The sequence below is a fragment of the Chelonoidis abingdonii genome, chromosome 1 (genome assembly GCF_003597395.2).
Source record: "Chelonoidis abingdonii isolate Lonesome George chromosome 1, CheloAbing_2.0, whole genome shotgun sequence".
Lineage (NCBI taxonomy): Eukaryota > Metazoa > Chordata > Testudines > Testudinidae > Chelonoidis > Chelonoidis abingdonii.
This window is the reverse complement of record NC_133769.1, coordinates 66280303-66293418: the sequence shown is the minus strand read 5'-3', so window position 1 is coordinate 66293418 and position 13116 is coordinate 66280303.

Below are 13116 nucleotides of genomic sequence, written 5' to 3'. Positions count from 1 at the left end.
CCTCATCCATTATTTAAAGCTTTGAATTTGGAAATTGGTAGATAAAGGAATTCCTTTGGTTTTAAAAGAAACTCAGCCGATAAATGGGACAGAGCTATACCAAACATTTTGGACAATTTAAAGAACTAAGATAATTGGAAGCTCAATACGTCAGGAAAGGTAAATATCACAAAGCTGCTCTCTCTCTACTATTCGGCCCCCTTTTCATGCAGCATTTATAAGTCTCCAAATGAATAAACAAAGCATTTTTAGAATTCTTATAGGCTGGGGGGAAAGCTATGCAGGAAAATAAGCAAGTTATTTACTACTCTATAAAAGAGAAGATTAGAAATACCAAACCTAGACTAAAAATACAAACAAGCCTTTCAGTTGGCAAATATTTCCTATGATTTTCAGATATAACTCAAATAAAATAATCTCAGAAGGTGATAAGCATGATCCCAGTAATAGAGTGACTACATGGAAAATATCAGAGGGGTAGCCATGTTAGTCTATATCCACAAAAACAACGAGGAGTACAGTGGCACCTTAAAGACTAGAGAAGTGGGGGGGGGAGCTTACCCATGAAAGCTTATGCCCAAACAAATGTGTTAGTCTTTAAGGTGCCACCAGATGCCTCTTTTTACATGGCAAATAGGATCTGCTTAATGGAGAATATACCCAGAGAAACATATGGATGGAAATATATACTGTGCTTTTGCAAATAAGGTAACGTTTTAATGGATCTGATCCTGCATTCCTGGCTCATGCACAACTCTAGCTGACTTCAGTAGAAGTCATATGTACTCAAAGAATGTAGGACCAGGCTGTATTTTGGAACTAGGGACAAATGTGACAAAACTATTGCTAACCCACATAATGCAATCATATTTCTTCTGTACATATATAGACTGTATAGAATAGAATTTTCACAGCTATACTGCATCTACACCGCGCATTACTATTTAAACAGAGGGAAATCATTTATCACCAACAGGTAACCCTAGCTACAATTTTAAAGGCAGTAAAAACAAAGATCAAATTTTTCTTGGCAGATTCATATGGTGACGCCTGTATTCAGCTTTCCTAATCTGCATGTCACTGCCCTTGACATCAGTAGGAAATATGCACATTTGAGAGAGTAAATATCAGAACTGAGGCCTGTCGTAAAACTCAGAAGGGAGAATTTTGCCCTTAGGTAACCAAATATCCTTTTCTTATAGTTTTATGGTCAGCAAGGCTCTTCATAAGTTTAACTGCGTTTAAAATAAAAATTGGAAACATACTACAGAAAAGAAATATGGCGATGAGAAATGGTCCAACTTGATGGAAATGATCTATAAGAGAGGTAAATCTGAAACCTGAGCAGCATACTCTGAGCACCACTTACATTACAAAGGACAGGGATTAGAGCTACAGATTTACGTTGAAGATGTGCACAGGAGAAATGAGTTTATTGGCATATGACATGGGACTGTCTGGATATTATAAAACAGTGGAAGACTAAGAGATGCCAGAAACCATGTCTGAATGCAAAAGTCTCGTAAATCCAGCACTGTCTTTATAAAATGATGTGCTATCTCTTAAATTAAATAAACATGCAAAAATGGTAGTTCTAGCATCAGTAGTTGCTGAACATAATTAAATAGACATTAGAAAGAAGAGAACAATTACCATAGACTGGTAATCTACATCAGACAGTACTACACATGAAAGAACAGTTTAGGGGTTACCAGATGGGTCAGGGCGGGGGGGGGACCCCATCCAGTACAGGGCAAGTGCAACCTGCCTCCCTTAGGGTATAGGGCAGGGTGTACATAACCAGCATCTATGCCTCCATAGCCCGAGTCAATATACTCACCCCTGTTAGCAGGACAATGAGGTCTAACGGCCAGAGTCAATTAATTTGCTGAGTCAGCAGGGCAGTAAGGCCTAGCGGCCAGAGCCAATAGATTCACCCCATCCACAGGGCAGTAAGGCACAGGAGCTAGGGTCAATAGATTCACTCCTCTTACCAGGGCAGTAAGGCCTAACAGCCAAGGGGTCACAATCAGGGAAGGGAGCCACCACACACAAAAAAAGGGGGTGATGGCAGCCCAGGTAGGGGATCCCAGGCCCTCTCTCTTCACCAGGCATAAGTCCAGGCCCTAGTAGTGGCAAGAGTGTGTGCCGCTGAGTCAGCAGCAGAGTCCAGCTGAAACATACTGACCCAAAGTTCTGGTTCACTAACCAGGCCACTATCTAATCCCCCTGGTTTGCTTCCTACCATGATTCCCACTGCTGCAGTTTGGGCATCTCTGCTGTCTCCAGGTTCCCTGGTCTGCACTGTCCCCAGCAACTCCAGACTCTGCGGGGCCTCTGTGGGTACCCTGGCGTCTGCCTGGGTTGCAGTACCTCTGGCTCCCACAGTATTAGGCTTTGGCTGAGCTTCAGATGCAGCTTGCATCCTTCCTTTCCAGCAGTCAGCCCCAGCTGAGCTGAACTGCCCCCTTTTGTACTAGCGCATTTGAAGCATGCGCAGTAGAGTTGAGGGGGCATGGCTTCTTCAGTCCACAATGTAGGGTTAACCCTTCCCCGTCCAGTAACAGGCAAGTGTACCCTGTCACACCAGGTAAGATCCAAGAGGAACGTTTTGTTTTGGATTGGGGTGCGTTTAAAACAAAGAAATATTGAAATCAAATTGTGTGTAAAGGCTGGGAGTGAGAAATCCAGGGTTCTGTTCCGAATTGCCAATGACTCATTGTCTGATCCTGAGCAAGTCAATGAACTTTGCACTTCAGTCTCCCCATTTATATACTATGGATAACAATTTCTTTCTTTGTAAAGATCTTTGTGAGCTTCAGACTACATTGTAAACTGTGACTGAAATTTATTGTGCTTGTACAGTGCTTAGCATAATATCATTGTAACTTTGTTGAGGCCTCCAGGTGCTACCATAACGTACATTAATAATAAAATGCAGGGTCCCATGTATTCTGCACCTGTGGAATTTGGTGAACTGTGCGCTAGAATCTCAGCTTTGATTTCAAAATAAAGAAGCGTTTCTAGCCCTTATAGTGGTAGAGGTCACCTTGAAAATGTGACCCAAGTGTAACAATGCAGTGATGACTTCCTCAGCCTGCAAGGAGCCTAAAACACCATCTCTGAGAAATGTCTCCTTCGTATCAATGAGGGCTTTGTCATTCTGAAGCCACGGCATTTTGATATTTTTCCATGATGCCTCAAATTTTAACATTTTTGCTGAGAATTTCCCATTCCCATTGCCCTATCCCCGCAAAACTCATGCACCCCCTTCTGGCTAGAGCTGAAATATTCATTGATGTAAAATTTGTGAACGCATATTTTCAGTGAGGGTTCCCCTCCACCCCATGGTCTCCAAGCAACTCAGCTTAGGGCCTCCAGCTCCTGCCACGCTGTCCAAATGGCCCAGCTCCCAGTCTCCTTCCGTGTGTGGCCAGGAAGGGAGGAGCTTGTAACAAACCTCAGCAGCTTATTTCCCTGGCTCTTTGGGCCGTAGCTGATGTGCAGTTCCCCAGACCCCCCAGCTGGCCAGTCTAGGTTTCCGAGCTCCCCTCACTCCCTGCCTGCAAGCTGCAATCTAGCTCTGGCTCCTTGCCACCCTGCTACTGGGAGAAGAGAATAAAATAGGGGCTTTTGCCACAGAATCTGGTCCCATTGAATCATGGGGTCTTGATAAATGATAGTGCGTAAGTGAAGAGCATTATTATATTGGGTCCTACCTAGCTTCATGGAATAGTGCAGGAAGCATGTGCTGTAAGCCAATTAACAGCCCCTTATGATGAAATCAAGAGAGCAAGAAGCAGCTGCAGGGGTGAGGGAGGGTGCTGGCAGGGCAGGAGGACAGAAAACAAAATGGCTCAGGCACCTGATTGCTGCAAAACAAGGGATGTTTCAGGGACACAGAATAAATTAGGGACTTTTACCATAGAATCAGCCCCCATTGAGCCATGGAGGATACAGCACCCTGCTAAACGATATTGTGTAAGTGAGTATGATTACATTTGTTCTTACTTAGATAAGGGTTAAAAATATAAACCAGTCCAATGATGTTAGGTTAAAAAGATTTTCAGACATACATACAAAGATATGCCCCCTTCACTCTTCCCAACTATTGGGATTAATCTCCCAAACCCTGATTCCCACAGGAAGTTCTAAGAGATTAGAAAATTGCTGCACCTGTCAACCTTTTATCACTCCAATGTGCAACGGTGGCACTTAAACAACGTGGAACACATCAGGAATTCATTTCCAATATGTTGAAAAAAATCTAGTGTTAGATCTACTGTTTCATATCAGGTTCTTCCCCGTATGAAACAGGACCCCTTTTGATGTGGTGTGGAAAGAGACTTTGGTGCCCTAAGAGATTAATCTAACAGAAAACATATGATTATTATTTTGCTTACTGGTTAATAAGCTGATATTCTTTCCTGAGAGGCCTGTAAATCCTTCCTGGAATTCAAGTGAATCACATACAGTGGATGTTGGTTTCAAACTGGTAGGAAATGTCCCTGGTTGAGTGGTGCTTCAAAAAGCCATCTCCTGGGCCATGCTTTGTGACAGGCCAGCCCCATCATATGGCCTGTCCACCTGCATCCCACATGCAGTCCTGCCAGAGGCTTATGAGGTGCAGAGAGCTTTGTGGATTTCACCCTAACTGCAGAAAAGATAAGACCTTTTCAAAAAAGCAGCCTGTAGCTAAGTTCTTTAAAAGACCGAGGCCTCACTCCCTCTTTGTGACTATGATACTGTTGTTACACATAATTATTAATATAAAATCCAGGCTCCTTTGCATTCATAGAAAAAGAAGGATGGAAAAGGAGAGGACTCAAGAGAAAGCACTCTAGATTCTGCCGGTGCAGTGAATTTGATACCCAAAGATTTTACTCAAGATCATGCAAAAGTTCATGGAGGCCCATAGAAGCACCTGAAAACAAGGAGAGGCCAACATCGTGTGGCCTGCCAGGCCTCCATGAAACACAAAGTTGTCTATGGACCACAGTTTGGGAACTGCTTTTCTAGCGTGTCCATCAGTCATTGCTGCTATTGGTCTTGCTCCTTACAGCCTAGCGATTTTATGTTAAATAATGGGGTTTCCAACTGACCTCTTGGGAAAACTATTCCACAGCATAATCGATCTGTTATATTACAGCAGTGCAGAGCAGCTCTAATCAAGAAGCAGGGCCCCATTGTGCCAAGTACTGTACAAAGTAAAAAAGAAGACAGTCCCTGCCCCAGGCAGTTTACAGTCTAGGGCCTGATCTATCCTGCCACTTAATTTGATGCAAGTTACGTCGCTCAGGGGTGTGTAAAAATTGACCTAATGAGGTGCCTACTGCCAAGTTCTGCCCCCTGAGAGGCAGAATGCTGAAGTCGACGGGAGAGCGCTCTCTCATCGACTTATTGCATCTTCACCAGACCCGCTAAATTGACACTGCTGCATCAATCACAGCGGCACCAATTTAGTGGGTCAGTGTAGACAAGCAGTAGCTATTAGACAGGATGCAGCGGCTGGACAAAGCAGACAAATGGGGGGGTGGGGGGTGGATGGGAGGAAGACTTCAGAAACTTTTTATGTTATTTTCCTGATATTTATGCTAAATTCTGCTTTCAGCCCAGTACTCCCAATGCAACCTCCACTGATATAAACTTCCTCCAGCTCTCCTACCCATACTTCATCCATGTCTTGCAATAACTTTTTTTCTCTCGTTTAAACATAGGCACAGGAAGTAGGAGTATGGGGGTGCTGCAGCACCCCCAGGTTTTATGCTGAGCTGCCGGCCCCAAACTCGGTGCTCCACTCCCCGGCTTGGGTCCTGGAGGCCAGCCATGTGCCCCAATCCCCAGCCACTGGCTCTGCGCACAGGACTCCCCTCCCTGGCCCTGCACCTGGGGCTTGGTCCCTGCCACCAGCCCTGCTCCCTGCCTGCTGGCCCTGTGCCCCACACTCGGCTCCCTAACCCCACACCTAGGGCTTGGGTCCCAGCCGTTGGCCCATGCCCAGGGCCCCACTCCCAGCCCTGCACCTGGGGCTTTGCTCCTGGGGCCCCGGCCACTGGCCCCACCCCCTGGCTTCTGGCCCCACCCCCTGCTCCATGGCCAGGGCTCTGCTCCTGCCTCACACATGGGGTCCTGGCTGCGAGCCCCTGCCTGAGACTCTGCTCCTGGCCCCACACCTGCCCCAAGCTCTGGCCACAGCCTGGGCCCCTTTGCCTCTGTCCGGATACTCCCCTCCTGGAGACACAACCCTGTTCCCAGCCTCAGCTTGGGGGGGGGCGGGGGTGTGTGAACAAGGGTAAGGGGACTGGCTTTCAGCCCCCCCACTACTAAAAATGCTCCAGCACCACTGTGTTTAAATGCAGTCATTGGCTGCCTTTTAATTAAGCAGAATCACCAGCATGATGGATTTCCTTTTGGTGCCATTGTGAAACATTAAATCACATCAAGAATTTGCAGTAAACTGCACAAATACTTGGATTCAAGTCAAAAAAATAATCTATTGAATACCAGAAGCCTGTGAGCCTAAAAGAAAGGAAACAGATTGCTTTGTCTTGAAGTCATGGCAAGCAGTTGACAGAAGATGTTTCTTTCACAACAGCTTACTAGGGAAAGAGAGGGCAGAATAGGAGCTTGTTCTTTTACACACGCTAAGCCCAAAAGCACCTCTCGCCCTTCAAGAGCTCCCTGCTCTCCCCCACACACACAGCTACTTCCTTACTTGCGTTACCTGAGTCTAATATCCTTGCCATTCGCATCTGTCTTACATATTTCCAAAGGTTCTAGCCTGGAGAGATTACTTCTGTTTTAACCTGTTAGCTAAAAAAAAAAAAACACAACAGGATTCTACTGTATGGTCCAAAACATGCTACAGCTTTCAGTTGTGCAGGGGCTTGGAGCATCACTGTAGCAGTCTGTATTATTAAATGTTTTGTAACAAAGGTCGTCTTGACATTGTGTTTTTCCTCATGTTTCTAGTTAAATGTGCCTTATTTTCTGACCTTCATTCACCAGTTTTAGTCCCATGTGTCGTAAAGAAAGCTGATGATCAAGTGCCTCGGGAGAGGAAGACCAAAGTGGCAATAGCAGTATTTATATTATTGTAGTACCTAGGAGCCCTAGTCCCTGAGAAAAATTAGCTGCTTCATTCTCTGTTCCATGGCTAGAGATGAATTAATCCCTTTTTTGGTCAGCTGGAGAAGTAGCTGAGTAACCTGCTCATTTCTTTACATTTTTTGCTGTACCTTTGCAATCAGTTATAACCCGTGAAAAGTCCATTTTTGCTGAAGTCCTTCTTAACAGACTGGAGGAGGAGGAGTCGTCTTACCACACTGACACGTTTCCTAGGCTCCCTAGTAGGATGGTAGTTAACTTTCTGATTCTTCTTGGCCGCCAACTGTCTCCGTGCTGCAGGGAGGGTTTGGAGAGGATTAAAGGATGGTTCCATCTGATTTCAAGCCACAAAACAAAGCAGTTGTAAGACTAGAAACCCAGCTGAGCCTCCATCCTCACATGGTGCCATTTCTGTTTTTAATGTAACTTCAGTGTTCCAGAGCACAAGATGATCTGTGACCCCATGTGGTCTATCACTGGCTGGGTGTCATTTATATGTAGCAAGTCATCACCGAGGATAGATTTCATCCATAACTATCTGCATATGTGTACGGCACAGATTTGAAACTGTGTAGGTCTGGGTACTGTGTGAGTGGAGCACAGCAGCAGCAAAGAATTATCCATTATCCTGTGATGCTATGCGGAGTTTAAAAGCTGGTCAAGAATCAAGATCAGGAAGAGGTGCAGGCTGACAATCAGTTCTTCCAAAGTGCTAGAAAATGCAAAGATGAAAGAAGGGCTTTTTTTCCTTCTAAATCCACATGGCGGCGATTTCCATCATCTTAAAAGTACCCACGGAACCATACAGTTTTAATTAGCACAGCTTTCAGTGGCCTTTCCATCGGGATCTGAGAAGTCTCTGAAAAATACTTCCCTGCAAAATCTATATTTGCACTTTGCGCTCGTTTTACTATTCATCTAGTTAATCTTTATTGCATTAAATTCACACCACCAGCCCTCCTCTCTTAGATGGCAAGCCTTACGCACTATGTAGAGAAACAGACCTAAATTATGTCAGAAGTGCTCTCGCCTCTGATTTAAAAGGCAAAACTGTAATGAATTCTGCAGCCACATTAACTGATTACAAGTTCATTAAATAGTCTTTGATTTTACTAAAAAAATTTAAAAACTGTACCAGAGTGTGAAAATATAGAACTATGCATATTGTTCACTTGCATTCTAGCAGAAGAATATAGAGCACTGGTTGCTGCATGGCAAGGGAAGGCACCAGCTATGCAAAGCTCCTAAAATTTGCAAAAGTTGAGGTTTATTCCTGTATACTTTGGATCTTTGATACTTTCTGCCTCATCTGTCTCAGTGAGGCTGTTTATTTCCTTGCTGCCCTGAATTATGAATGATCTCCAGCTCCAACCTTTCAAGGACAGCAGTATAGTGTTGCCAGTCTCAAATGTTCAAAAGTCAAGCATTCAAAAATCATGAGATTAGCTTAAAAATCATGGGATTTTTAAAAAATACATTTTGGGTTTTTTTTTTTCCTCTTCTGGTGTCGGACCATTTAGGGGACACATACGCATATCTTTCTCCACAGCCAGGAGAGTTAGAAACTTCCTATTTATTTTAAAATTAAAGCTGAGATTTTCAGGTAATAACCTAATTTGAGTACTCCAAGAAAAAACACCCAAAACTTCAGTACTCACAATCTGATTGAGAGAGTTTATAATGTGGAGCAGGCCCAGGAAATATGGTGGAGGAAATAAAACAGTCACGGAGAAGGAATGTAAAATGGTGACTGTCCCAGCGGAGGAGCAGGACAATGGCAGGCAAATGGCCTGTTTTGTACACATTAGGGTAACCAGACAGCAAGTGTGAAAAAATCGGGACAGGGGGTGGGGGGATAATAGGATCCTATATAAGAAAAAGACCCAAAAATTGGGACTGTCCCTATAAAATCAGGACATCTGGTCACACTAGTACACATATAAAATGCAAACAGATTCTTGTAGAATTTTGGAATAAAGCAAAATGATATGGTCATTTGCTTGGACCCATCATTGCTTTTGGGGCCCTAGAGGCATATCACAAATCTCATACTTCTATGCAAGAACAAGCAGCAGTCATGAAATGCACAGCTAGGTAAAGCAGATTTAACTCTGTGACAGCTACCACTGTGAAATTCTGTTGCACACAATGAATAGTCATAATGCTCTTCTTGGTAAACAACACCCCAGAGTATGGCATTTTATCTAAAATTGAGTTGAAGAATCCATTGAGTTCCCTTTCACACCTTTACCAAAAACTTTTCCAACTCCTGAGATCCAAAAGACTGAAACAGTCTCTGTAGCTTTTGCAGCATTTTTTGACCCTCATATAAAAAGGGGGAAATTATATGTAATTTCAAGAGGTATAACTGAGGGCAGGATTAAGAGGACGGAGACTGAGAAAAGGTAAAGGCAGGTGAACAGGCAGTTTTAATACTTAACATCTCTGCTCTGATTTGAGTTTGATATGAACTAAGTAGCATTATAATAGATGAATTGTTCAAATACCTGATTGAGAAGTTGGTCTCACAAAGGAAGATGGCTAAACACAAGAAATAGGACATAAGGGCCTGAAAACAATCAAACAAAATAAACAGGACATGGACACACTGAGGAGGCAGGCAAAGAAACCATCTAAACTGCATGTGGAAATGGGCATTCAAGTCTAGTTCACCACAATACATCCTATTGCCTTCTGGGATAACTCTTTATATTAACATTCCACTTATAAATGGTTAATAAATGGTTAGAAGCTGTTATAAGGATGTTACAAACAGGATTAGTGTGTGTTAAAGACAGTTATAACCACACTAGTAGAAGGTGTTAATATATTGATCATTATACACTGTGGTTATATGCAATTAATTAACAATTTTTAAAAACATCTGTTAACCATCTCTTAACTCTTTATAAATGATATACAAAAGAAAGCTTAGTATAAAGGGTGATGGCCTTCTGAGTGTGATTTTGAGGGCAAGCATACAAGCTGTATGATGTGACTCAAAACCCATCATGAGAAAAAACACAAAAGGGTTAGTGACATTATATACAGTGCAAATCATCTATAGATATAGATGTAGAGAGGGAAATAAAGGGTTAATATCTACAGAATATAGAATGCCTATGGATATAGAGATTAACAACCTTCATTTTTTCATTCCCCATAATTTTTCAATCATGTAACATAAAAGAGTGTGCATTCTTGTCCTCAGACTTCACAGATGGCAATAGCACACACTGCAGGGAAACGGTCACATGTGTTAAAAATTAAAATTGTAATAGCAGTTTTCATTTATGTTTGTGGGGTGTGGGGCAGGTGAGCAGTCACTTCTCATCTTTGTGTGTGTGAGGGAGTGAGCTGAATATTAGATTTTATTTTATGATGCATCACAGCAATGAATAAGATATTCTGGTTTTTGTCAGTTTTGATATACACCATTTAGAAAGTGACTGCAAAGGCTTCCATTTCAGTGTAGATCATAGAAACAGATGCTGATTGCTGATACATCATGGGAAACTGTGAAAACAAGCAGACATAGAAACAGCACGTTTAGAGATAGTTTATATTTTCTGAATTGTCACTAAGAGTATCACTCAGTGCAACTAGGGTGACCAGATGTCCCGATTTTATAGGGACAGTCCCGATTTTTGGGTCTTTTTCTTATATAGGCTCCTATTACCCCCCACCCCGTCCCGATTTTTCACATTTGCTCTCTGGTCACCCTAAGTGCAACACAGCACACAAAACCTAACTTTGTAACAAATTATGTTTAGGGCCTGCAACATCCCCCTAGTGGGCTCAGCCCACTTACACAGTTCCAGGACAACCCCCCAGTAGAGCACTGAATTTTCACTATGAAGTTTTTCTTTTGGTAGATTGCAGAGTTTTCAAATCTTAACAGTTCAATAAATACAAGAGAAACTAAGAAAGAACCACAGGAGTACTATAAGCTGGAAAGAAGCCCAGCAGCCTAACAAGTACAGCGCTTTATCCATAACAGCTGTATAATATTTCCTTCTAAAAAAATAGCTAGCTAGTACTTTTAACTAATTCTTTTTAAACACAGTGTACTAGTTAGTCTCCACTGCTGCTCTTGACAAGGGCTTGTGCAATTCACTGCTAATCTTAAAGTCAAATTTTCCCTGCTGCTAATTTACCTTTAGATTTTGTCCACTGAGTCCAACATTAGATCCAAAATCTTACTTTGTGTGGGTGAAATTCACCCATCTGCAGAAAATCCTTTTGAAGTTCTACACTGAATAGAACTGACCTGAAAACAGCAATTCTGTTTAGTGATAACTGGAGGTTTTGAAAATTGTTTTTCATCCACATAGAAACCAAAACAAAACCTTTCAAGCTTTCTGTTCTTTTATTTTTCTTTCTTACCCCTCATCACCCAAACAAACAAGCCTTTTTGATGAAGTCTTAGTTGAAACCAAAATGTCTCTGCAAAATATCTTGGCTTTGAGAAAACAGCCTATGCCACCAAAATTGGGTCAAAAATGTTCTGATTAGCTGTAATACTGACAGCACAAAGGCTCTTTGCTCCTTAAGCCCTATTCGAGGGCTTAAGTGGAATGAAAGTGGCACATATCTAACCTCTTACTTGATTTTTCTTAGGGAAAATGGGTGCTAAGAAACAGGATACATTTTCTTGGCTGCAGTTCTGTCCTGCATAAGTATAAGCACCACCTCGTGTGAGCACTGAAACAAAACAAGCACTGGGCACATCAGAACTGTCCTTTTACCATTTATTTTTTGTAAGAACTATTGAAATCATTTGTTTCCAATATTCAGTGAATACAGAACCCATATGTGTTGGGAGCAGCTGCCATTGGGCAGCAAGGATGTGGGGGTGTGGCTTCAGAGACAAAAGGTCATCCTCCATTTTGGAAGGCGGGGTTGTGGACTTCCCAGGAGCAGACCAGACTATGGCAGAGTGTAGCTTGTTCCAGGCTTTCATTGTTTGTGTTGTGCAGTGTCTGAATCAAAATAATGTAATGGTTGAACAGATCTCATTATAATGTAAAGAACAACATGTGCAGTACAGATCAACAATACTTACTTTAAGATAATAAACATAACAGTTAAATGCCATACATATTAAGTTCTTGAAGGAAAATGGCACCATTGCAAAAGTCAGTATATTCAAAACAGATTAGAACAGAAATTTCCTGTCTACTTCACCCTGCAATTACTCCTAGCAAACCTCACACCGCAGGCAGCAACCACTGTAGCTCACCCAAAACAAAACAACAAATTCAATCTTTTCCTAGGTCCAAAATAACCCAAATCGCTTGTCTTTCAGGATCCATTGCTTGTGTCAGGGTAGAGCTCATCCTGACTCTGCTTACACAAGGATCACCTTTCTTCCCCCCTAGACATTTGAAAATGGGGTGGAGGAGAAAATTGTTCATTGCAGGGCTGAGGATTTATTCCAGTGGGACGGAGATTTGTGGTAGATCATTTTAAACTACTGACACTTAAGGTGTGAGTTTTAGGGCCAATGTACATGAAGAGTTAGCATGCAGTAAATTGAGGTGTAAATCTACAGTGCTCTAGCATGCTGTATGCTAATTGCTGTGAGGACACCGCTACTGCACACTAAAATTCTGTGGTGTGCTTTGACCTACTGCGGTCACACTATGGAACTTACAGTGTGCAGAAGCAGAGTGTGCATGGTAACAGTGTGCTGCAGGCTACAGTGCTGTAAATTTACTTTCCAACATGCCACGCACTAACTCTCTATATAGTTAAGCGCTAGATTGTATCATTGGCACTTAGAGAATTTAGGTGACCACCCTTCCTAATAAATCTCAATAAATAAATAAACCCCAGGCTGAAGTTACCCCCACACGCAGCCTCTCTCCTCCTTATTAAAGTGCCCTGCATTTCCATACTCACCGCCAGATGGAAGAAGGCAAAACTAATTGTCACGGGCTCCATTTTGACAACTCAAGCACATGACATTTCACAGAAGAGCCACATGAACAGTCAAGCACCATGGCC